Consider the following 24,541-nt stretch of genomic DNA (forward strand, 5'->3'; position numbering starts at 1 on the left):
GGAAAGGGAGAATTTTAGGGATAAAACTTGAGAGAATGAACGTTTTGGGGTGAACTGAGGTGATCCGTAGGGGAAAGGAAGGGAGAAATTTAGGGGTAAAACTTGAGGGGGGAGAATGGACATATTGAGGTGAACTGAGGTAATCAGTGGTGGAAAGGAAGGGAGAATTTTAGGAGTAAAACCTGAGGGCAGAGAATGGACGTTTTTAGGTAAACTCTGTGATCAGTAGTGGAATGGAAGGGAGAATTTTAGGGGTAAAACCTGAGGGGAGAGAATGGACATTTTGAGGTAAACTGAGATAATCAGTAATAGAAAGGTAGGGAAAGTTCTGGGGGTAAAACTTGAGGTCATCTGTAAGACAACAGGAATATTCTGAAGGAAAAATCTGTGGTAATCCTTAGGGGCAGAATGAACATTTTGGGAATAAGGTAAATGTAGTCATTGGGGTTTTATGGTGGTTAAAATCTAGGTAATCTATAGGAGACAAAAATTATGTTTTGGGGGGCAAAATCTGTAAGGTAATCTGTAGGGGAGAGAATGAACATTTTGAGGTAAAAATGAAGTAATCAGTAGTGGACAGGTAGGGAAATTGTCGGGGAGTTAAAATTCAAATAATCTGCATGGGGGAGGCGCCTGTCAGGAGTCTGTCCCTGAACAGGTGCTCCAAAGGTGCTGTGTCTGTGAGTGGTGGTGTGGAAATAACCTGTCCAAACTGCACCCACACCCAGGTACAGCCCAGACCCTGAGCAGAACCAAGCCCCTGTGAATAAAGAGGGATTGCTTCCAGGAGAATGGAATCACAGAGCTTGCAGTCCCCGTGGAGGAGGGTGGGCGCCTGGGTGGGGGGCTGGTTCTCCTCCAGAAGAGAGCGATTGCACCGAAGCGCTTTCCCCTCTGTTAGGAAACCCGCCGTAAGATCCCCTCGTTCTGGGCAGCACAATGCTCCTGGGATGCCTTTCCCAAATATTTTATCCTCTTACACTTCCCGCATCAAATTTTGACTGTCCTGGAATGAGGAGTCGGGTTTCATGTCTCCCTCGTTAAAGGGGAGCAAATCAGAGACCACAGGGACCAACAAATAAAATCAGCTTTAGATTCAAAACTTTCAAATCAGGACAAGCAATCAGCCAGAGTGGCAAAACTTCTAATTCTCGACAGATTTGGCAGAGTAAAAATAAAATGTGCTTACATTCTTAATACTGCATGTTATCCCCGAGCTTTGTAATGTGCATCCAGAAAAAGAAGAAAGGGAGGGTGATGTAGAGTGGCATTCAATAAGGACTTGGTCTTAATGTTTTCCAAGAGTCATTAACTCCAACGGGTCGGAGTCCAAGCCAGATTTTTTTTTCTGGGGCTAAAAACGTTGTGGAGTGAGAGGAACTGTCAGGGATCTGTTCTTGCACGCTGTTGCTGAAGAAATTACGAGTCGTATCAGAGGCAGTCACTAGATTTTTTTTTCAGTGTTAGGGAAGAGCCAGAAAGGAAAGGCTGAAGGGGAGAGGCAGCAGCAGGGTTTTATCTCCAAGGGGTGAATCAGCAAGGTAATTTTGTCATTTTTATTTAAAAATAAGTTCCTCTGATAATGGGATTTTTTTTTTCCTTGCCGTACTATAAAATAACCTCTTCTTATTGCAGAGAACACTAAGAGAAATGAGGAGTGTGCTGTGAAAGAGCAAAAGCCTTCCCCCTAACACCGATTCTTGCTCATGCACATTCATTTGATGATACTCTACACCAGCAATTAAGCACTTTGTCTCGTGCAGATCTGTGTTTCACTCACAGGAGTGAGCATGTAAACAAAGGCATATTGTCGTGCTCCTCTTCAGTTCAGCCATGATCCTCGCGGGCCAGTTAATCCAGTTTTATGGCCAGGTTATACCAGCACTGCAGCACGCGGGGGCTGCACCAGGACAGATAAAGGTGTAGAGAAAGGGCTGCCTAGATTAAGACTCTGCACAGCTCTAATCCTGCCTGCGCTGAATATTCTCTCCCGTATCTCCCCATCTCACCCAGAGACTCCTCTCAGTCCTGCCTGCCACTTCCCAGTAACCTCCTCCCTCACAGCAGCAGCTTCTCGCTGGGGAGAATTTGCTCCCATTACCACACCTGATTTAGCCTTTGCTCTCGCTCAGCTTCTGCACAGTTCGCTGGAACCCGCAGCTGCTGAAGAAAAGATGTCTGAAAACAAGTAGTTGCTGGTGGTTCGGGTTTTTTGCCTGTGTTTTGTTGGTTTTTTGTTTGTTTGGGGCTTTTTTTTTTTTCCCCCGGTAGTTCACAGTTACTAATCTGCTCTGTGTTTTGGAATTGACCTGCTATAAAGAGAACTTAATTCACTTTGGCCACATAGGTGCTCTCCCTCTCTCTGTAAAGATTACTCTGGATCTGTGTCTGCATCCTCTCCTCTAGTTCTCTTTGAATGCATCTCTATCTGATGCCTTCCCCAAGGTGTCATACATCCCTGTGGCTATATATCCAGGAAAGCTGGCCAAATCATTAGTGATGAATAATTTATCAGATAAATTTTACCTCTCTTTCAGTTGTGAGTGCCACACAGTGCCTGACTGGTGTCTTACTCGTGAGCAACTTGCTAGAAACACTCGAAATTTGAGATAATTGGCCGCAAGGATGATACAAAGCTTAGCCTTACGAGAAGCTGAGCACTTTGGATTCATTTCACAAGAAGACCTAAGTAGGAAACTGAGTTGTTCAGCTGCAGCCAGCGAGGCTGGGCTCACAATGGTGGTTAAGAACGTGCTTACATCCTCTGCTGAAACAGAGCCCAGAGCAGCCAGGGCCGTGCAGGACTCCGTGTTTCCGTTCTCTGACTGGGCTTGTCAGCCCCATAGAATCGCCTCTTGCAGGGATTTTGCTTTAAAAAACATATTCTGGCGGTGAAAAGCAATACAGTGCTCAAAATCAACACCATGCATAAAGGGAAGAAATGGTATTTGAGGATCTTTTAAGGCCCTGCAGCATATCTGTGTCCATTGTTTTGATGTTGATCCAGATACCTCCTAATTCCCAGCCCTCCTTGGCCTGCTTGACTTGTTCCCATAACACCAAATTTTCTGTGATTGCTATGACCTTCTGAATTTTCTGTCTCCTGTTAGAATTAATTCAGCAGTGTTTCAGAGACGATTTTTTTTAAGGTAGGGAGGCAGGGGACAAAAGAAACACGAGGTGGGAAGGCAGGGGGCAAAAGAGACACAAATTGCAATATTTAAGCAAAAAGCACACTGGGAAGGAAATTATCGTTTCCCCCACACAGCTCTGGTGTATAAGGAAATTAAGAGCAAACTTATCTGCTCTGCTCCAATTCCACCGTGCCACTCAGATGGGAATCCCAGATGCTGCTTTTCTCACACGGTGTCCCCCTTCTCTCTGTCCTGTTCACGTCAGATTTCTCTCCTCCAGGAGGGCCTGTCTCTAGAATCCGTGTTTGCTTCAGCCTTCCCTTTGGTCCTGCAGATACTTAACAGAGGCTTCTGCCTCAAGAACAGTTGTTCTTTGCCCCTTATGTTTTCATGCATACCTCCCCCAAACCTCTCTGTGCCTTTCACTCGGAGACTGCACAGATTGTCTGACTGTTAATGGAATTTTCTGTATGTTTCTGTCTGTTTACCCGACAGAGCAACTGCAGTCTCCCTGTTAGTCTCATTTTTTGAGCACGCTATCGATAGGAACAGCAAAAAACAGTCTGTGCCTCAATAAGCTTCCAATTTAGAGACGTGGCAGGGAATGAACGAGGGAAAATTAGGATTAGTACCTTCCTGATGGAGGAGAAGTGAAGAAAAGCAATACAAGGACCACGCGTAGTCCCTCCACTGTCACAGTAGATACAGCAGGACCCAGACTTGCACCACGTGCTCTGTGCATTGCAGCACTTCAACCACAGAGCTGTTTTTCCTTTCTCTCCTGCATTGTTCCCTGCCCTCCTCCTGTTCCGACAGTCCACCCTCGTGCCCCAGGCTTGGGACCCACCATCCCTTCTCTTTCCAGCATTATGCTCTTCCCCCTCTTCAGATCTCCTTCCTACGCACCTTGTGCGTGCTGAGCACGGACAGCAGAAGGGAAATGGAGACTGTCCATTGCATAGATTGGCTGGCTTTTTTTCCCCCTGCACGCTCTTCTGGCTGCCTTTGACCAGATTGCTTTCTAGCTCTGGTTCTGCCCCTATTCTGTTGTCTCTGAATTGGAGAAAGGATGACCCCGAATCTGTTATTTCTGAGAGTTGCTGCTGATCCTCTGAAGCTCTCGGATAATAAAATTGTGGCAGGAAAGTTGTACCATCTCATTATACTCTGCCCCTCCCAGGTGCAGCTAACTGCTTTTTTGGAGATAAGAAATGGAGCACGGACGAAAAGAAGCATGTTTTTCATTTTCATATTTAAAAAAAGCCCCTTAATTCAGAACCTTCACACATCCTCAGGAAAGGGAGAGGTAATTACTAAGAGGACACTTATCTTTTCAGGTGGGTTTTTCAATCTATTTCTCACTCTCTGCTGCTTTGGCTGCACTTACTTTAGCTCTATCTCAGTTTTTTGTATGCATTTCAATGGTTGTCATCAATGCAGCTTCTGAACCTTCCAATTTTAACCAGTTACGTCTTACAAATCACCAGCTTAGAAGATTCAGGAAATTATTACTGTGCTTTTTTAGCAACGACAAACTAAGGCAGAGAAATTAAGGAACTTGCCTTCAGTTGCATGTGTGGCTGGGCAGCCCAAGAAGAGGAGCCCCCATTTCGATCTGTTTTGCCTTGATTGAAGGACCCTGTTCAGTTTGTCCTTGTTCCTCTCCTGGAGATCCACAAGGCTGTCTCCGTCTTTACCTGTCTCTGCTCCCGGAGGGACAACAGTGGGGTCCTACAACTTGATTCAGACCTCTGGGGCAGCGGGATTTGCAATTGCCTGATTCAAGTTGCCACTCAAAACTGTCACAGATCTGCTTTCAGCGGGTTTCTCTGCCTCCCTTTCCCACAGGGCAACCCTTAAAAATGCAAAATATTTTTTGTTCCGATGATTATTAACTAAGACTTGGTAAAACCTCAGACACTACAGCGGCAGCGCCAGCAGTCTGACAAACTCCAGGCAGAAGGGCAAACTCTGTTTTGTACCCGTTTGAAAAAAAGAGGCCTGCACTCCTCTTTTTGTCCAGCATGCTTTCTGCTGTGGACCTTGGGAATGCCGTGGTGCTGCTTACATGAGGAACCAAATTGTTTCTGACCTCGGTGGAGAGGGGGCCAAGAGGGACACATCTGACACCTTTTAGCAACCGCAAGGTTTTCTGTAGAATAGACACAGCCTATGAAACAAACACACAGCTGGAGTTAGGGTGCTTTTGAAAACATTGTCTTTATTCTCTACCTCCCTTTCTTCCAGGACAGCTCCTCACTTATTCCCTCTTCAGAAAGGGACTTTTCTGTCACACAGCCTAGCCTGGCTGGAGATTAGGGATTCTCTCTGCCCCTTCATCCTTGAATATTTCCTTTTAATTTCACAGTTTAAATTTCAATTGTGTAATTACATTCTGCCTACCCCAAATTCCTCTGTAATTTCAATTGGACACGGTGTCCTTCACTCTCTAGGCAGAACTCTTGCAGTGCTGTGGGGCACTGTTAATAGGCTGCCACGCTCCACTCTAGTCCCATTTCATGTAAATGGGGAAAGAGAATGGACCTGGACCCCTTTGAACTAAAACTGCTGCTCCATATAGGCGAGACAGGGGTTGCTACAGAGTGACAAGGCAGTCTTACCCCATGGCAATACACTGGGCAGTTTTTACAATGCCTCAGTCTGAAGAGATTTTTGGAGTAAAAGTCTAAATCTGTCTGGAAGTATTTCTCCCCCACAACACCATACCCTTTGATGGCAAATAAAGCTGTACAGGGACCCCCAAACCACTACTTCACTGGATTTATGTGGCCTGAGAGTACCTGCTCGCACCGTTTAACATGGCAGAAGTGCCACAGTGATTTAATTTAGGTCCGGGGAGTTGAGTAGCAATGAGAGGGCACGTGGCACAGATGCCTAGTTCAGTAAAATGCTTTACAAGAACTGGCAAGTCCCATGCATTTTAATGATCCAACCCAAACACTTCTTGCATATTTTGTTGTGACAGCATTTTCCCCCAGTCCTTACCCTGGTGGCGATCACCTGAGTCCCACATCCCAACTGGTTTTATCACAGCATTCCCTTTTTGGGTGTTGGTATCTACTTTACGTCGACGCGAAAACATTCCTGCTTCTCCTGCCTCCTCTTGCTTCCTCCTTCCCTGGCACAGGTGCTGACTTGGTCAGTGTGCCCGTGTGCGGCCCTTCGGGTACCAGAGACATTCATCTTCTGTATTTCCACCACCTTCTGCTGGGGTCTTCTGTGGAAGCTCAGGGTGGAGGAGAGTTCTCCCACCATGTGCTGGTGGGAGAACTCTCCTCCTTTGCCTTGTCCTGTAGAACAAAGTTCCTCTCCTCCTTCAAGTTCTGCGGCAGGCCCGTGGAAAGGAGTTGTTCACTGGTTTGAAGTGATGTTCTACGCAGCTCAGCAAAAGGGATTCGTTTACTGTAGAAACTGGAATTGTTTGATGTTTGATCACCTTCAGCCACGAGCCATGTACTTTTCATCATGTGTACACCGTTGTCAGAGGAACACGAGGCCGATTCCACGACTGGCAACAGAGTCCTTTACCAGAGTTTATTTCCCTTCGCTGCAAGAGTACCCTGGGTAGTCCTCCTACCAGGCAATGATAAATCTTAACTCGAAATAAGCATCCAACTCCTTGCTGGCAGTGCTGTATCTACACAGAACCTCAGTTACTTTGAATTTTGATGGATCTTATGCTTTATATATTCCAGACGTTTGGTCCTGCTCCCAAGGGATGCCTTTATGCCTGCTCCTGTGTTGGCAGACCCGAGGCTGCTGTTTGTGTCTCTAACAGCAGATAGATCAGGTGAGATCAAGGAGACCATATTTCCATGTTTCCTTGGTTAGCTTACACTGTTAAAAGTGAGTTGTTGTTAGGAGGAAACAGAGCATGTAATAACTTGAGTTGGGTTTTATTTGGCTTTGAGTCATAAATCTTAAAGGAAAGGAAAGAGCCATCATGTTCATCCCCAAGTTTGTCATACAATCAGCAAGGGGCAAGGCAGTAGTGTGGGCAAGAAAATGAAACATGTGAAGGTACAAGTGCCAGCGGGGGGAAGTCACTGTTGCTTATTGTCAGTTTTGGTGTGACACAGAAAGTTCAGCTAATCCTCTTAGTTACAGAGACACACGGGTGGGGGGAGATTGTTATCTCAAGCAATTTGCTGGCTCTACTCCTTTTTTTCCTTCGAGTTTCTTTTCGCCTAATTGAGCAGCATTTCTTCCTGGGACTGGTTTGCAATAATCCTGGGGCCTCATCTGGGAAAACACTGAAAAATATAGAAGGGAGAATCAGCCCAAGCGAGGCAGCTTCTATCACCATGAGTTTCTGTCTTCAGAAAGGTATCAGGTTTGGCTCCAAGTGCCGAGGATTAAAAATAAGATAAAGATTCAAAGCGATATAGAACAGTCCGTTGATCAGGGCAAGTAATCTCTCAGAAATGGTATCTCATCCATGGGCTAGAGGGACAGGTAATTAACAGCCGTTCAGAAAACCAGGACCTTGGCGGTCTGAGGGTGGAGCAGGGGGTGAGAATTCCACTGGAGTGCATCAGAAATGTGTTGATTCCATTTTCATTGCCAAAGGGATGTATCTGTGGTAAATCTAATCAAGAGTCAAAAGGTGAACAAGAACAATAATAACTGGGGAGGTTTGTTTTTATTTATCCAGGAGATAAGGATTCAACTACAGGAATGGAATGAGAAAAAGGTGCCTCTTTCTGAGCAGACAATTATTCCACCCACACTTACTCATGATCAAGGTGTTAATATTCTATTGCTAAGGCTATTTAACAGATTCTCAGCCTCGAGGCTGGTAATGTTTGTGCAGTTACTCTGCCAGTTGCCACAGGTGTGTCTTTTTACAGAAGATCTGAATAATTAACATGGGATAGTCCTGAAGACGGCAGTAGCCAGGAGCCATTCTTCAGGAGACTCCCAGCGTTCTTCCTGGTGCTGAGCAGGGTTGGTTTTACCAGTAGGAGGACACATTTGAAAACCCTGTTTCCATATGCAGGCAGAGCCTTAGTCCCTGAAGGCACAGGCTGTTTCCAGGGGAGTAAAGGCTCTTGTTCCCAAGCCCTAGTGATTCACCCTGGAGAAGTTTAGGATATCACCGTCCTGCATTACTGAAGTGCTGGAGGCAGCTATCCCAAAGAAGAGGTATCCCAAAGAAGAGGTGGCCCAATGAATGCTGTGGGCAGTGCAAACTGTTTCAGCCCTGAGCCTGATGCCCTCATGTAAATCTGATTTCAGCTGATACCAGTTTGCGGTGATGTCCTGGACTGAGAACTGCAGACATGAGTGATTTAATTCAAGATCATATCAATGTATTTTGCTGTGGTGGCTAAAGAATTTATTACCTCTAGCTGTGGAGATGGGTTACCTTTTCAGTTAGGGCAGCTAAACCCAGCAGGGACTGTCAGAGCCATCAGATGAGAGAGAAAGGGCCAGAGTGGACATCAATCGCAAAGCAGTTGTAAAATAAGTAGTTATAGTGCTTTTAAGAGAAAAGATGTTCTGCTGATGTCCCGCTAGCACAGAACAAGGAAGTGAGGAGTTTGGTATGTACGTCACATCTAGACATTCTTTTTGACTTCGCTTAAGTTCTCCAGCCTCTCTCTAGTGTTGGCTAATCCGGGGCTTTGGAACACCTCTGGGCTCACAGGTCCAGAAGCCGTGCCTGGATCTGGGCTGTGACACAAACATGGTGCCTGTTGCTGGTTCCCGAACAAAGGAAACGCCAAGGCTGGATCAGACAGAACTCACAGTGTGTTCCACCAGCTTTTTGACTCAGGTACGTGGAGAATGAGGGCCCCAGCACATGCCATGCCTTGTAGCAGCAGGTGACTTTGGTGTGTCCCCGCTGCACACCGTAGGTAATAACTGCATTTCCTTATTTCATTCCGTATTGTGAGAATAAATGCATTCAGAAGTGTAATTACCAGATGCTACAGGGGTGAGGGCATCTTTGGTGGATTGCTTTCAGTTCTTTTGTTTCTTTAAATAATACGTCGGTAAAATTTGATCAAAACTAGTATTTGCTTTCCTAAGATGCACTAATTTATGGTCAGGCTGTGTGTGGGAGCAGGGGCAGGAAGAAAGGAACGTGTACTTGTGCTACGTGTGACCAGCACAAAGCCACCAGACCACGAGAAACACAGGGAACGCTCTGCAAGGACTTCCCTGGGAGTCTGCAGCCCTTCACAAAGCATAAGGAACAGCATGGACAGGGCAGGAACTGCTGGATTGGTGGACCTGCCTCTTCCCTCTGCAGGTCTGCACAGCCAGTTAGCGACATGCAGGACTATACCATGCTCTCTAACCCTCTCAGTGAGCATTTCAGTCTGTAATGCTGAAAATGTACGGAAGTCGTATGTTTTTTAGCAACAGATAACGCTTCCTGAATCCACCTCTGTAGCATTAGGCTGCAGCTCTCACAGTGAGATGGCATCCACAGCAGCAGAGGCCATGAAGAAAATTAGAAATTTATAAAACGCATACATAGTAAGTTTTAAAAATATGTTTAATAAATATTCTTGTAGTTACATTTCAGGTAGATGAGCGTTAAGATTTCCGTTAATCTGAAAATGAATGTCTAAAACCACGGGAAGAAAAAGACAGAATTGCAGCTGAATATCATGAATGAAAAAACATTTACCACTGTGAATAGGACCATATTTCCCAATAGCAGATCCCTGTCCTCCCCTAATTCCCCCCTCCCTTTCCCCTCCTTCCTCAAACACATACGCATGCACTATGGGAGGAATGACAGCTGTTCTTCATGGAATGACAGCCCAGGGATATTGCATCCTCCCTCAAAAAAAACAGGCAAGGTACAGAATAAGGTCAGTGAAGGGAGACAAAGGGGTCTCCCAGAGATGGCAAAGGGTAATTTATTGACAGATGAGATAGACGTTACTACAGAAAAATATTAAATGGATTCTTTTCCCCTGTCTTTGGAAGGGGAGAAACGTGGGAAGGGTTAGGAAGGACAGATGCCAGAAATAGAGACAAATTTCCCAGGAGATGAAGAAGAAATCCTGAAGGAAATTAGGATCACAGCACAGAAAAAAAAAAAAATTAAAAAAAAAAAAATCAGAGCATTTAAAAAGCTATGAAATTCTGTCCTAGAATCCTGTATGGAAACAACAAAAAAGGGCAGCGGGGAAGGAACCCCACCACTGTTGGCGGCCTCGCTTCAAAGGCGCGCCGTGAGAGAAGGAAGTGCTGGTAAAACAGCTCCTGATTAAAAGCCAGTGTTTGAAAAGGGCTGTCGGGAAATTACAGAGCTGTGCATGCCCCCGACGTCAGCAGCGAGGAAGACTCTGGGAGCACTAATCAAAGGGAGGCTGAGGGAGCATATGGAGCATGGAGATTTTATTAAGGGCAGGACTGAGACAGGGTTCATATAATGGGAGCAGCCGAGATCAGGAGCTGGGAGGAAAGGAAAGGCCAGGTCTTCTGGTGCAATAAACTGGCATAGTGCTGTCAACTTTGACAGTGTGTCAGTTCTCGCTGCAAGGAAAGAGCCCGAGTGAGAGGCTTAAATAGTGGATGTTATGAACACAGTTTCCCTGGCCTACAGAACTTTCCCCAAAATAATTGCACAGAGGAGGGCAGGAAAAGCCAGCGTACCAGCGCACTCTGGTTGGGGTTCTGTAACTCCACGTTAACCCTCAGCCAAGTGCGTGTTCCTACAGCTTGTAACGTTGGGAGGGTTCATGATTTTCATCTGTCAGGACCAGGCTGACAACAGAGGAGTCACCAAGGCAAATTTGCACAAAGATAAAAGCAGCAGAACAAAAGAAATTTGAAGGAGAACAGATTTAATTGACATTCACAAGCAGGAACAGATTTAAGCCAAACAGTATTTTTTATTCTGCTCCTTCGTGCAGGGAACGTGGTTTTCACAGCGTGTAACTCAGTCCATATGATAGAATAAGGGAACAGGAAGACTCTTGGCGTGTCCACTGTAATGTGCCACATGCAATATCTTTATAATCCTGTCACTGCCTGCATAATTCTCGGCAAGACCCTTCCCTCAGAGCAGGTTCTTCTGCCCAGTAGCTAATCTCAGCCAAAGCCACACTAGCCCTCCCATTCCAGCAAGCACACTGATCTTACAAGATGGTCTCTTACCACGGGCAGGTGCAAGTCCAGCAGAAGCACAGGGCATCGCATCGCCCTGTGTCGACAGCTGCCTGCTTTCCAAACTGAGAGTCAGGTTAAAAAGCCACAGAATTAATACTAAACACAGATTTTAAATGATCCAGATGGGGAGCATTCATCCCATCCCCGTAACTGCCATGCTCACGGCTGAAGGGAATAATAGCCAGGCTACACTGGATTTGAAGCTTTGATACTCCAGAGGCATTTGCAATCTTTTGAGCCTTGGGAGAGGGAGTAGGACAAAGCAAAAAAAAAAACCAAAAGCCGTGGTTCTGCTGGGTTTTGCTGTTAAATGCTAAGGAAGTGCTAAATGCTAAAGCAGGCTCGTACTTCCAGTGGGTGATTTAGCCCAGCTCCCCGCTGGCTGGGAGGCTGCCGTGTGCTCGAGTGCAATCTGCCACACTGAGCCAGAACCAATCTGATTGTTTCTGAATCATTTCTCACACAGAAAAACATAAGTAAAGCTGCCGGTTTTGCCAGGAATGTACGTCCCATCCATGTGACGGCCTGTATTTATGTTTGAAGCCACCTGTACCATCAGCGTGACCCAGATCCAAAAGATGATGGAAGCCCTATAAAATTCAGTGCAGCATATTTTAGGGACAGTCTGCAATTACACTGGATTATAACGGATAAACATGAAACTGCAATGAAGAATTTCTCCCCAGCCTGTGCTGACAGACCTGAAGTTACCTTCGGTTCTTACACCAACCTTATCCGCGGACAAGACAGAGCCCATAAGCAGCAGGTGACAAAAATCAGAGAGTGGCCTTTTTCAACTCAGTAGCTCAGTGTTCAGAAGACAATGCTTAAACTCACAGAGAGAACCTGAATCTAAGTCCAAGGAAGTGTCAGGCTCTTTCCCTGTGCTGTTGATTATTCTGTTAAAGAGTCCCAAATCAACTATTTCCTTTCGAATTGGTTATTTGAGTATTCTTTGGGCCAGAAAGGCAGGGCACACCTTTGCAGGTGAGCAGCCAGGAGCCACGACTCGGGAGGGGAAAAGCCTGCACGGATGAACACTTTAACTCTTTCACACTGCACACTCTCTGGAAAAAGGCCTGAAAGGTATGTCTGCCCCTCACAGGCAAACGCCTTAATCACCAGTTTAGAGAGTCGTGCCTGTGCTCTCTGGAGGCCAGTGAGTGTTTAATTGTGCCACAGAGAGCTGAGTGATTGCTCATGGGGAACGACTTTGTTAGCAAGATGAATTTAGCCCTATATTTTGAAATTTTCTGCAGAATTCTGCTGCTGCAGTACCCACGTACGATGCTGGGCTCGGTTTCTGGGTCTCAAAGACACTGACAAGATGCAGACTCTTTCTCCCAGCCTGGGTCTGTTTCGTTCATTTAACTTGCAAGTCTTTTAGGGTGAGAACATCCAGAATTGTGCTGCAAGCAGGACACACTGCAGTGGGGTCCTGATGCTGGGTAAGGCCTCTGGATATTATTGGAATAACAGCAAACAACTATACCCTTAGCTATCACTGAGCCCAAAAGGACGCCGAGAACTAATAGGTCACAAAGGGGAAATATTTGGAAGTGTGGAGTGAGCGTGGATGTAAGATGAAAAAGATTCTCACCACAAAGGGCAGGAAAAGCACAGCATCTCCCTGCATCTCCCTGCTCTTCCGTAGCTCTGCGACAGGCAGAGGTAGCCATGCTGCTTGTGAGGAAGGTCTGTGGTCTTAAAGGTAAGCTACACCACCAGTTTAAAATGCCAGTTCTCTGTGTGGCACGGGAAGTGCAACAATTCTTGGGGAAAAGGGGAAAAATGAGCTGAAGGTAAATTTCTCTTCTTGTTTCCCCCACGCATAAAGTGGAGGTTATGCTCCCTGTTAGCTTCAGCAAGCAACACTGAAATTCTTTGGCATCTTAAGATAGAACATGCCTATTTTTGAAATTCAACATTTGTACTTTTCCTTAAATTGGACAAATCTCTTTTAAAACACGGAACTGACTTGTCAGAAAGATTTCTGATGGTCTCTGCCTTTTCCTTAGTGCTTTTGCAGTGAATAGCTGTGATTTTTTTTTTTTTTTGCAAAATACAGACTATTTCACTGAAAATTTCGAGGAGAAAAATCATTTCTACTTAGCAGGAGCATTAAAGCCCTTGAATTGGGCCACATTCTGCTGCCAATGCAGTTTTGGGGACACTTGGAAAATATTTGGAACAGCAGGGAGGAACAGCGATTACCCCCTCAGTCTCTCAATGGTGTGAATATTGTGGGTTATTTTCCCTTTGACTGTTTATGGCCTATTTACAGTATAATCACACCAAATCAGGTTATAACATGGTTTTCCTTTTTAGTTTCAGTGAAAACAGAATTCAGCATTTATTTTTTTTTTATTTACTGTAGCTCCCCCTAAAAGCTAAGGAATTTTCAGGCACTAAGCAAGTATGATCTGTTCTCCAAGGCATTCGTAACTGAGGGAGAGACAAGGAGAAAGGTGACTGGGAAAAATAAGAGGCAAGTTATTTACATTTTCTACACCCTTGCAATAGCTATATTGTTGTAAACATGGCCAAAAAATGGAATTATAAAGTGGACTTAATTGTGGACAGAAGAGAGATTTGCCACAGAGATGAGGTATTATTTTAGTGTGTAACCATCATCGGACAAAGCTGTAGACACATGTACAAGGTCAGTTCAGTGAAATAATATTCTTTTCACCCCACACATATGAGGCAGTGGCACTGTGTAATTGGATTAGAGGAAAACAGTTGTCATGGAATCATAGAACGGTTTGAGTTGAAAAGGACCATAAACACCATCTAGTTTCAAACCCCCGCCGTGGGCAGGGACACCTTCCACCAGAGCACGTTGCTCAGAGCCCCATCCAGCCTGACCTTGAACACTTCCAGTGATGGGGAATCCACAACCTCTCTGGGCAACCTGTTCCAGGGCCTCACCACCCTCACAGCAAAGAGTTCCTTCCTAATACCTAAAGTAAATCTACCCTCTTTCATTTTAAAATGGTTACCCCAACTTCTATCATTGCATTCCCTGATAAATAGTAACACCTTTTTTATTATTATTAATTTTTTTAATTTTTGTTTGTCTGAGACCCTGGCCTTTCTGTGACTGTTCACTCAACTCCTGCTTAGGTTTTGGCTAACCCAGCTCATGCTGAGGCCTGGTGTGTGCTGGGAGCAGTGTCATCAGGTCAAAGCCAGAGCACCAGGTAGGCAGGAGAGGTGGCCAGGAAGAGCTAAAGGGCCTTTATGCAGCCATGGTCAACTGCAAAGTGCTGCCTCCCGCAGCTCTCACCTTTTGTCTGGTGGTTCCCTGTAAAACTGAGACATCCAAACAGACTGTGACATTTTATTGGTGTCACAAGTGGGATCTCCCCTGGACATGCTCTGCTGGCAAGCACAAGGTGCTTTGCCTTGCCTGCCAAAGCAGCTGGTTTGGCGTGAGTGTAAAATTACTGCCTCTGTGGGTCTGTTTGTCTGTGCCACGAAAAACCAGACACTGAGTAACAACAACTGGGAGAAGACTTTGAGAAAGAGGAGTGGCAAAATCCCAAGCGGGATTTGTCCTGCGGTCAAGAGCCACTGCACAGATGCTGATGGTATTTCGTAGGAGTTTGCCAGAGGGTAGTTTTCTTGTAAGGTAAAGAAGGGAGAAGGGGAAAGTGCAACGTGCTGGCTACTAGGCAGCTGTCAGAGGGCAGCAGTGGATGTGACTGATGAGTTGAAAGGAGAAAATGTACAACTGAAAAGGGAAAACAAGAAAAGGAAAATGGAAAGAATACTTGGGAAGTGTAAGCAGTTAAAAAGGCAAAACAGACCACCTGAATCCAGCTTCAGCCCCAGACAATTGCTGAAGCTGAGGAGTGCAGAGGGAGGCTGTTGGAAGCTCCTGCAGGAGACTCAGTTAAAGACTGTTGTGCCAAGTGCAATGCTGACTGGGAGAGGGGTATCTGGAAACAAGCAGACCTGCACCCCTCCCCTCAAAGCCAGGTGATGATGGTTCCCTGCCCCCTGCTCTCAGCATCACTAACCAAAACTGAACACAGCACTCCCACAGGGGCACAAAATTCACCTCCCTCCACAGGAACCATGGCAGGGTTTACTGCCCTCAGGTTCAGAGGTCTGGGGGAGAGATATCGAGCTAAACCAGGGAAAACACCTGTGAATGGACTACCATGGATCTGGATAGTCAGAGCCAATGAGCTTCACCTTGCCCCAGCTGAGGCTTGATCATTGGCATTAGGCCCAGGAATAATGTTGGATACCCTGGGGCCAAATATTACCAGTCCCTCGTGGACTTGCATTTTGTGCACTGCCCATGGCAGGAAAAATGTGTGTCCCCGGGCCTTGGCAGCCAGTCTGCAGAGTGCCCTGCTGCAACCTGTGATTTCAGCTGAATTAGAAGGACCAGCACACCTTGCTCCAGGGGCTGGACAATCCCTTCCAGCAGAACTGCATCCCTGGGAGGTGATTTGGGAGCCTGTACACTTCTGACACATAATAATGGGAGCGGAGGTGGTGTGGAAGTCTTTAGTGTTAGCCATTAAGACAGGCTTAAATGGTATTAGTTTCCAAGAGGTCCTTCAGTGTAGGCTAGCAGATTTACCACTGTACATCCCAGAGGATAAAAACCGAGGGATAACCTCAGCCAAAGTAAATGTAGAAGAGCAAAAGGGTAAGTTGAGGAACACCATCAGTCAGTACTGAGCGTAAAAGACGATGGAAAATGTGTTTAGAGAAGCAGCTGTCTCTGAGCTGCCAACTTCCCTTTTGTGGCAGCTGGACAGGTTTTCCTCATTTACTTCTCATGATAACCCTCTGGGACCTGTGTTTGGAGATGGGATGACACCGTATGGTTTGAAAGGATAATAACTAGAGAGCCAGAGCATGCAAGGGCTGCGAGCTCAGGGATATACCCAAACTGTCACCACTAAACCTGGACTGCGGATATGTAGGAAACCAGGGTGGGTGCTACTCCCACTGCTGAGGATCCTGGTCGCAGCTAATGATCCATTCCTACTTTAGAACATTCCTCATTGACACGGGAGCCCGGATATCGATGGGAGGTAAGGACACTTACAAAGGGCAGCAAGCAGTTAGTCTCTATTGCAGGAGTTAATGGGAAACCCACTAACCACCCACTGGTCAGGGCTAAACTAATTCTGTCTGAGGGACAGACAATCCACCTGAGCTTACTTTTAAGTGCCCTTAATATATTGGGTATGGATGTATTGAAGGGTCAGTCGTGGGGAAAATGGGAAAGAGGGACATCACCCTTTCTGCCCCAGAGTTTACCTCCTACGAATGCATCTCTGACTGCTAATCTGTTGCAAACAGCTGCTCCTTTACCCCATAGCAAGATAGTTAATATTCCACAATACCCATTACCTTCTGGAGCAATTTGTCCTGTTACTGAATTGATAAAGGAGCTGGAAGAACAGCGAATCATTGTCACGTCTCATTTCCCCTACAATTCTCCTTTATGGCCAGTAAAAAAATCTAATGGCAAGTGGCAACTAACAGGAGATTACAGAGCCTTGAACACTGGCACTGAGCTGCTCACTGCAGCTGTTCTCAGTAAAAATGATACAGTCATTTTTCTTAATGAACAATCTCCTGTGCTCAGCCAACATCAGCAGGATGCTCTGAACACCTCAGTGTGGTATCCAGGAGATGGGGTGAGATTTCAACAGCCATCACTTGGGAAACTCCAGATCACTTTGCCACACTTTTGAGGGAAAGGAATATGGGAAACTGTGGATATTGTGGGAGTGAAATTAATGATTATTGAGGCCTGGATATGATCAAACACCTAGCTCTTCTTTCCCTCTCCCTAGGAATTGTTGAGCTCCTGGATAAATAAAAGCTGCTGTTCAACCTGTGTATTACTGGAAGTATCCATCTAGAAAGTACACTAAGCATTCCCTGGAACTTTGTTAATGCTTTCAGTGGTAAAGGCACCAGAGAAAATGCTGACAATGGCTAAAAAGTCTCAGTGTGTCGGATAATTCTAACCCTCACCTTGGGGCATCTGGCATTGTGCCCCACAAATGCTGATGGCCTGTGCAATGACCAAACCAAGCCACAAAAGCTGTAACCTCCACAAACACTTTTGGATACACTCTGTGCTCAACTCGGGAGTATGAGCAGCCATCTCTGTGAGGCCTGGACAGGGACCTAGACAGGAATATCTGACTTTGGGTTCCTAAACCCTTCTTGGGCAGCAGGAAAACAGCTCGATTTTCATCGGTGTTCAACGTCTAGTAGGCCCAAATTACGCCAATACCTGTTCAGAAATGCGTAGTGAACTTCAGTGGAAGAAAAAGCTCCCTCAGTACATAACAGAATAGTTTTCTCAGCACTACTCTTATACTTCCACAGCTGTAAAAGAAAATATAAGGGGAAGTATCGATGAACAGTATTTTTGACCCAAAGAGTTGACTTTCCTAGAGTGCTCCAGGCTGAAATCTGTGAAAAGCAAAAATGCTCACTTGCAAGCTATCTCCACAGCCCAGATCAGCAGGCAGCAATTAGTTTCCCAGGCATTCACTCTTCTTTCCATCTTCCTGATGGATATTTCATCTGAGTTTATGCTCTCCTCCCTCACCTTCTCTTCGGCCTCTCTGCCTCTCTTTCCAATAAGGCTGTGATCTGTCACAGACTCTCAATGGACAAGACCTATACATCCCATCACTGTCACAGGCAGTTACATGAGACAGGCCAGGATGAAAAGCGGTTTGGAAGGGAGAGAAGCCGTCATGCTCCAGGGCATAGAGTTGAACTCTAACCAAGGAGAGAGATGAAGGAGGGCTTTGGGCCAGAAGGGGAGAAAATTTTACTCAGGGCAGGTTATTCCATAATTACCCACTTAAACTTCCTTTATACCTTCTGAGATGCATCTGGTTCTGGCCAACATCAGAGACAGAAGGGGTGGATCACTGGTCTGATCCAGGAGGGGAATGAGTTTCTTCATTCTTTTTGCCAGTGTGCTGAGTTTATAACATTTTCTGAAACCACAATGAAATCCCTTTCCAAGCATGACCCTTGCTCTGCCAGTGATAGCCAAAACTCCTTCCCCTAGCCCCGTCCTTCACACTTCCACAAGCAATACAGAGAGAAGCCAGTACAAAGCCAGGTCAAGATGATAAGAACAAAGCCTTGAAGGCTGCTTTTAGATATGAGCTTTACTTCGACAGAGGAGGAAATTTTCAAAGGGGTGAACTCTTTCTGTCTCTCTCTCTCAGGCAGGAGTCTCCTGGGAGAAGAAGAAAACAGCTTTCATTTTAGCGAGTCATGATATTTATGGCCCTTTTATGGGTTTTGTTTGAAAATATAAAAGTAGATGGACTTAAATCTGTTTCAAAAGGAAGGAGATGGGAAGGGGAGAGACAGAGCATATGAAGGGCACATGGGTCTGAATCATCTGCCCACATTCAAAAGAAAATCAAACACCTCCTTTGTTTTAATATGGACCTCTTCTGCTGGTCACGAGGATAATGTCTGACCTCTTCTTGCATGGACCCTTTTATCCCTAATGACGTACAAATTTTTTGTGTACACTACCACCACCACCACCACCACTCACCTCGGGATGAAACATGACAACTATTAAATTATGCAACCGCAGCACCATGCAACAGTTCAGGTGTGATTGCTCCCAGGAAGCAAACTTTCAGATCACGTCTCCTGCAGAACTGAAAGCTTTATACTGTATTCCTGAGGGGCAACTGTCAGCTTCTGCTTGCTCATATACCAGTCTCATGTGGGCTTTTATCCATCCTATTTGTGTGGTGTCTGTTCAGCAACTGAGGTTGCACCCTTTTGAGGGCCTCCTGTTTTTCATATGTGGAATCTCCTCTGACCCTCTGCCTCTAGGCAATACTTTTGATGCAATTCATGGACTAAGGAGCACACGCCTCGCAAAATTATTGAGGGAGGGAAGTTTAAGTTGAAGAACTGGGGTTTGCATTTAGTTTTGACTGTAGTTAGGCCTGTGGTCATTTTATGCGCTTTGGGAATGAACCTTCATAGGCTATGACAGCTGCTGGGATATTTCTGTGAGCCAAATGTACAAAGCTCCCCATTAATTGGCAGTTTCATAAAGGCTTTTGCAGTTTCGTAAAGCTCTCCTCTCCAGCAAGGAGGGAGAAATGTTCTGCCAAACTAATGGATGGCTTTCAACTGGATCCAAGTTCAGTAGGGAGTCATTGCAAAGATCACATTGCTGGGATGGTCCATGAAGACGGAACAGTCACACAATGGTTCATGCCAGCTGGTGGGCACTGCATCCTTCTTTAATATGGTGCCCTGCAACAATCAAATGGGGAGGTCACAAATAGGCAAATCTCTAAAATTAGGCATGTTCGTGGCAGGACGTGACCTGGAGCTGCACAGCTTTCTAGCCAGCTGCAAAAAGTTCTTGCCACCATGGTTATTTTCATGTATCACTCAGAAACCCAAAAATACCCTTAAGACATTGGGCTGCAGGTCGATGCTGTTGGTAGTTGGGTGATGCTATAAAAATGACCAGCTCCTTTAAATGTTTCTGTCTTCTAATTAGTATCACCTATGTCTTGGTTCAGTTTTATGCCCACACAAATACCCTTTTGGCTGGAGTCATCCTTCCTTTCATGGTTACTTGTGCAGAGTCCTTGGTAAGTTTGAATCAGTTTTAAGATTTATTGATCTGGCCTTGTCCATTCTGTGGTGTGTTCTTTGATTTAATTTAATGACCATAAAGCATTCAGGCATGTTGGCATGAAGGGTGCACTGGAAAAAAATAAGAGATTGATTGATTGATTGATTGATTATGTAGAGACATTGTTCTCTTCCTAGTTAAAAATGAAGCTAGTTTTCCATTACACTCATTTGTGTCTTCCAGGGAATACATATCTTAATTAAAAGAAAACCAGTCTGCCTGCAGGTCTGAATCAAGATATGGAAGCTCTTGTGTAAGGATCAAGTTTGTCTGTTTTAAAGATACATGCAAATAAAAATGAAATGCTGTCCAGAGGGGAAGGTTCAAAGCACAGACAGGATGTCCCTTCTCCTGCTCTCTAAGACAGTTTTCACATCGCCACACCTGGGCAGTCCTGGGAAGAACTGAATTCATGTTGTTGCCTGCTTTTATAAGCCACAAGCAATGTTTTTCCTTTATGTCTGTTTATGTGTGTGTGTCTGTGTGTGCAGCCTGTGGCAGGGGAACAGCAGTCACAGGAACACAGCAAGCTCAGAAGCCACTGAGAGGTTGTAATGGGGATAGATAAAGATAGATAGATAAATAGATAGATAGATAGACAGATAGATGGAAGCAACATGAAATCACCTCCTGAATATGTTGAAATGTAACAAAGAACAAAAAAAAAAGATAAGATCCTTCAGTGCTTTCATGTCCGAAAAATTTCTGTTCCTAGGGATAGCCAAAAAGGTACAGGTGATTGTTCAAGTAGCTGGTATTGGCAATTCAAAACCTAAGTACGTGTACTTTGAACCTTTCTCAATTTTTTACATGAAGAACAACATAACAAATATTATTGGCATTTAAATTACTACTCCTGGGCAAATAAGTCAGCACCTTGCTGAGATGACTGGGGCAACTCACACACCTTTTAGAGCTGCACTCCCACCTCTCCAGAGAACTGTTTATTTGTTATACATAGTTCCCATTTTGGAAGTTTTCTTCACAATTAGAACAGAGAGAGATTTGACCCACTTTCATTTTTCTAAATGACAAGTGAAATTCCAGAGAATAGGTAGGTATCACTCAAAGAGATTTTGCTGGAGTACATGAGCAGGCAGTGTCTGTTTCCAAGCCCTCAACTATACTAATCACATGCTTTCAGTATCTCTGCTGGATTGTCTATAAATTTAGGGAGGTCATGGATATCGTGTTTTCACATTGTAATGTCCATACTGAATGTACCCCAGCTAAACCCTTTAAGGAAGGGCAGGCAGTGCAACATAAGCAGCCCCAAATAAAACTTTTTGTCTCACCATTCACCCGGCTCTCCACCACAGCTAATGTGCACCCATTTCTCATGGAGCTGTAAAGGAAGGAAATGGTGCTAAACTCCTTTTCAAATGATCCAGTCTAAGCTGGTGCTGCACACAATGAATCACATTTCCCTGAAATTCCTGGATGGGGGAAATGGGCCGTGGCCCCACACCTATCAGTATCAGGACGCAGGATGCGGCTGTTACAGGAGGAATAACGTGTTTCTGGCACATTTCCACTTCCTGACAAACTTGCTCCTGCTACATGGAAGTCCCAATCCAGCACAGATGTCATTTTATCATCTGTGTCCCACTAATGTCTCTCACCCTTGCCATTTCTCCCAATCCTCTTCGCATTTCTCACAGACCCGTGAGAAATCTTTAAATCTCCATCCTTCCCACAGAGGTTGCCTCATAACCTTTCCCCGGATTTTTTATACATCTAAACAAATTACCATTTTGCTTTAGCCTTTCTGGCTTACATCTTACATCTTCCTGTCTCCACCCAGTGTGGGTCCCCTTCTCAATTTGCCTATTGTCTTCAGATCTCTTTTTGAACATTTATCTCCTTGCTCTCCAGCTTTCATCACTTTCTTATTTCTTACTTCAAGCAGACCAGCATCAAATGGGTTTCTCTCTCATCTATCCCTCCTTAACTTCTTTGCTTCCCATATCCTCTGAGCTTCTACACTGCTCAAAGGACATTAAGGAAACAGAGTAGTGGAAATAAGAGGGTGGCTGTGGGAAAACGCAGAAGGACTTCATGAGACTGAGAGACTGAGCACTAAGATGGCAGGTGAAATTCAGGGCTAATAAATGTAAAGCATTACGTGTAAGAAAACCTGACATAAAAAATGATGATCTTGGAGCTGACCATTGCCATCCGACAATAAGATTCTGTGTATATAATAAATAGTTCTATGAAAATATCACTGTGGTGCCCAGCAACAGCCAAGGAAACATGCAAACTGTTAGGAGTTAATAGGGAAGGAACAGAGAACAGAAAAAAGAAGGTCATTATGCCCTAGGATTAATCCCTCCCACACCTGCACCCTGGATACTGTGTGAGGATTTGGTCCCTCATCTCAAGCATGACAAAAAAGAACTAGAAAGGGTTTGGAGAAGAATGGCCAGGATAATGAGAGCCATGGAGCAACCCCTGTATGAGGAATGAGTAACTCTGGCTGAGAACCAGAGAGCTAAGGATGGGATTTAATGACAGAGAGGGAGTAAAATCTCATGGCACATGTAGATACTAAACAGATACTATATTGGCATTAAAGGCTAGTGGGCAGAGGGTTCAGAACAGAAAAAAAGGAGATGGCTTAGCATTCCATGTAGAGTAACTTGTGGGACTTCTTGCCACAGGAGATTACAGAGGCTAGTGGGTACAAGGCTATTATGGCTATAACTCAAAAATTACTAGGCACCTCCATACAAGGAAAATCTGTTAAGGGCTATTAAATACAAGAATATCACACCTGGCTCAGGAAGTCCTTGAGTTGCAAATTATTGGAAGCTGGAAGATCATGCTGGGGAAATATCACTTATATCACTGCTCTTATATTCTTCCCTAGGTATTCGCTGTTGTTCTCTGCCAGAGACAGGATATTGAGCCAGGTGGACCTCTGGTCTGACCCCATGCAGCCTTTCTGATGTTCCTGTGTTTATATTCTTAACTGACCGTATGGATGCTCCTTGCACTTTCACCTTCCACTACACAATGCCAAAAAAACGCCCTCCTTCCTACAGCAGCAAATTGAGTCTGAGCAAAAATATCAGTCCCAGCGCATCTTTGCTGAAAAATCCCTCCTAGATGAATTTGGGTACTTATTTACTCTTTTAATCTAGTGTCAGACTGGTGTCATTGCTGAAAAACCATTCACTCTGCAGCTCTGGTCACCTGAAACAATCTGTGCAGACCTCTCTCCTTTCCACAATCCCTTATCTCCTTCTAAATTCTCATCTTAAAACCTGACTTTCTAGCCTGCCTTCAACCTCTCCATTTCTGTCTCTCCTGGTTATTGGTCTTATGACTGAATGCTTTAATATTTTCACCATGCAAGGTCTTTATGTCAGTGTTTCATGTAATTTATACCTGTGAGCTGGAGCCTTTCCCATCTTGCTTTCAAGCACTGGCCGTATACTGCATGGAGTCCAAAATGATCCCCACCCCCTTATTGCTTTGGGGGCTTGGCTTTATTAACAAGGATATAAGCAATAAGAAAATAAAGTTCAGCTATTTCTAAGGCTTCTCCCTCATGACTGCTCAGCCAGCATCTTAGATGGCCTCTCCCCAGCAAACCATTTTTATCTCCCTTTTACACAAGTGAACTAATAAGCCACCTACCTCAATGAGTCAGCAGAACCCACTTAACCCTTTCTCACAAGGGTCAAAACTCGCTATCAGGACGGTGTGGCTCAGACTTGTTATAGAACCATATTCTGCCCCTCGGTCTTGAATAATTTATTTGTGCAGCAGACCTAGATTAGTGTTTAAATCAAAATGCTGCCCAAACAAAGGCCGTGCTGTACAGTGCAAAATGAAACCAATTACCACATCATCCACTGCTCCTCTTTTACAGCGCGAGATGCCCCCTACAGTACCGCAGAGGACAGGCTCGTCTGCTGGGAACAGCCAGGCACAGGAAGAGGGAGAGGGATTTTTCAGAGGGAATCGGGCCTTTGATAAAAAAGTAAATTCAGTGCCAGAAGGTACCGCACACTTCCACTTTGATCCATCGAAATTTAAGACCTTTTCTAGACTGAAATGAAAGCCAGCTCCAAATACATCTATGCAGGGCTGTTTTCCACAGAGCAACTTTACCAGGGATGAAGAGGAAAACACCTATCCTAACACAAATTCCAGAAATTTAATATAAAATCTCAGAGCGTGGATCAAGGCCTGGAATTCCACTGCTTAAAAAAAAAATAACAACTCACAGAGGTATGCAGAAACAAGGGATGCATTGTATTATATATTATATTGTAGTAGAAGAGCATTCTAAACCTCAGAGCATCTCTGCGTGCCTGAAAACATTAACAAGACCATGCCTCTTATGCACTTCAAAATGTAATCTGAGTTTACTGGAAAAAAAAAAAAACAAAACCAAAACCAAGAAAGCAACCCACACAACTAAAACGTGTTCTTTCTCTTATTTTTCTACAGCTGTTACTGTTCAATCACCTGATTCTGAGGCTCCATTTACCTGACAATAAGTAGCTATCATTTACCCCAGTCCTGGCTGTCAGAAAGAATCATC

At 44.9% G+C, this 24,541-nt stretch overlaps 1 protein-coding gene and 1 long non-coding RNA gene across 4 annotated transcripts in view; one reads left to right on the forward strand and one right to left on the reverse strand.

Annotated features, from left to right (window-relative positions):
• Positions 1–6: 6 nt before the first annotated feature.
• LOC113956684 lies at positions 7–9,758 on the forward strand. 2 transcript variants are annotated; one of them, XR_003530928.1, is made up of 3 exons: positions 7–1,541; positions 6,851–6,945; positions 7,810–9,758. It is a non-coding gene; the product is annotated as an uncharacterized LOC113956684 (long non-coding RNA). The 2 variants fall into 2 exon arrangements; XR_003530929.1 differs by having other exon boundaries at positions 6,851–8,934; positions 9,212–9,756.
• The window catches only part of DUSP27 (dual specificity phosphatase 27, atypical), a 31,975-nt gene continuing 11,449 nt past the window's right edge, over positions 4,016–24,541 (reverse strand). The window contains exons 6-7 of one of the 2 annotated variants that reach the window (XM_027663502.1): positions 18,861–20,054; positions 4,016–4,028 (exon numbers count right to left, since the gene is read on the reverse strand). The gene's annotated coding sequence lies outside the window, so the exon portion shown is untranslated. Of the gene's footprint in view, positions 4,029–18,838; positions 20,055–24,541 lie in introns of those variants that run through there. The other variant, XM_027663501.1, reaches the window with a different exon arrangement.

The sequence above is a fragment of the Corapipo altera genome, unplaced genomic scaffold (genome assembly GCF_003945725.1).
Source record: "Corapipo altera isolate COAL_440 unplaced genomic scaffold, ASM394572v1 165, whole genome shotgun sequence".
NCBI lineage: Eukaryota > Metazoa > Chordata > Aves > Passeriformes > Pipridae > Corapipo > Corapipo altera.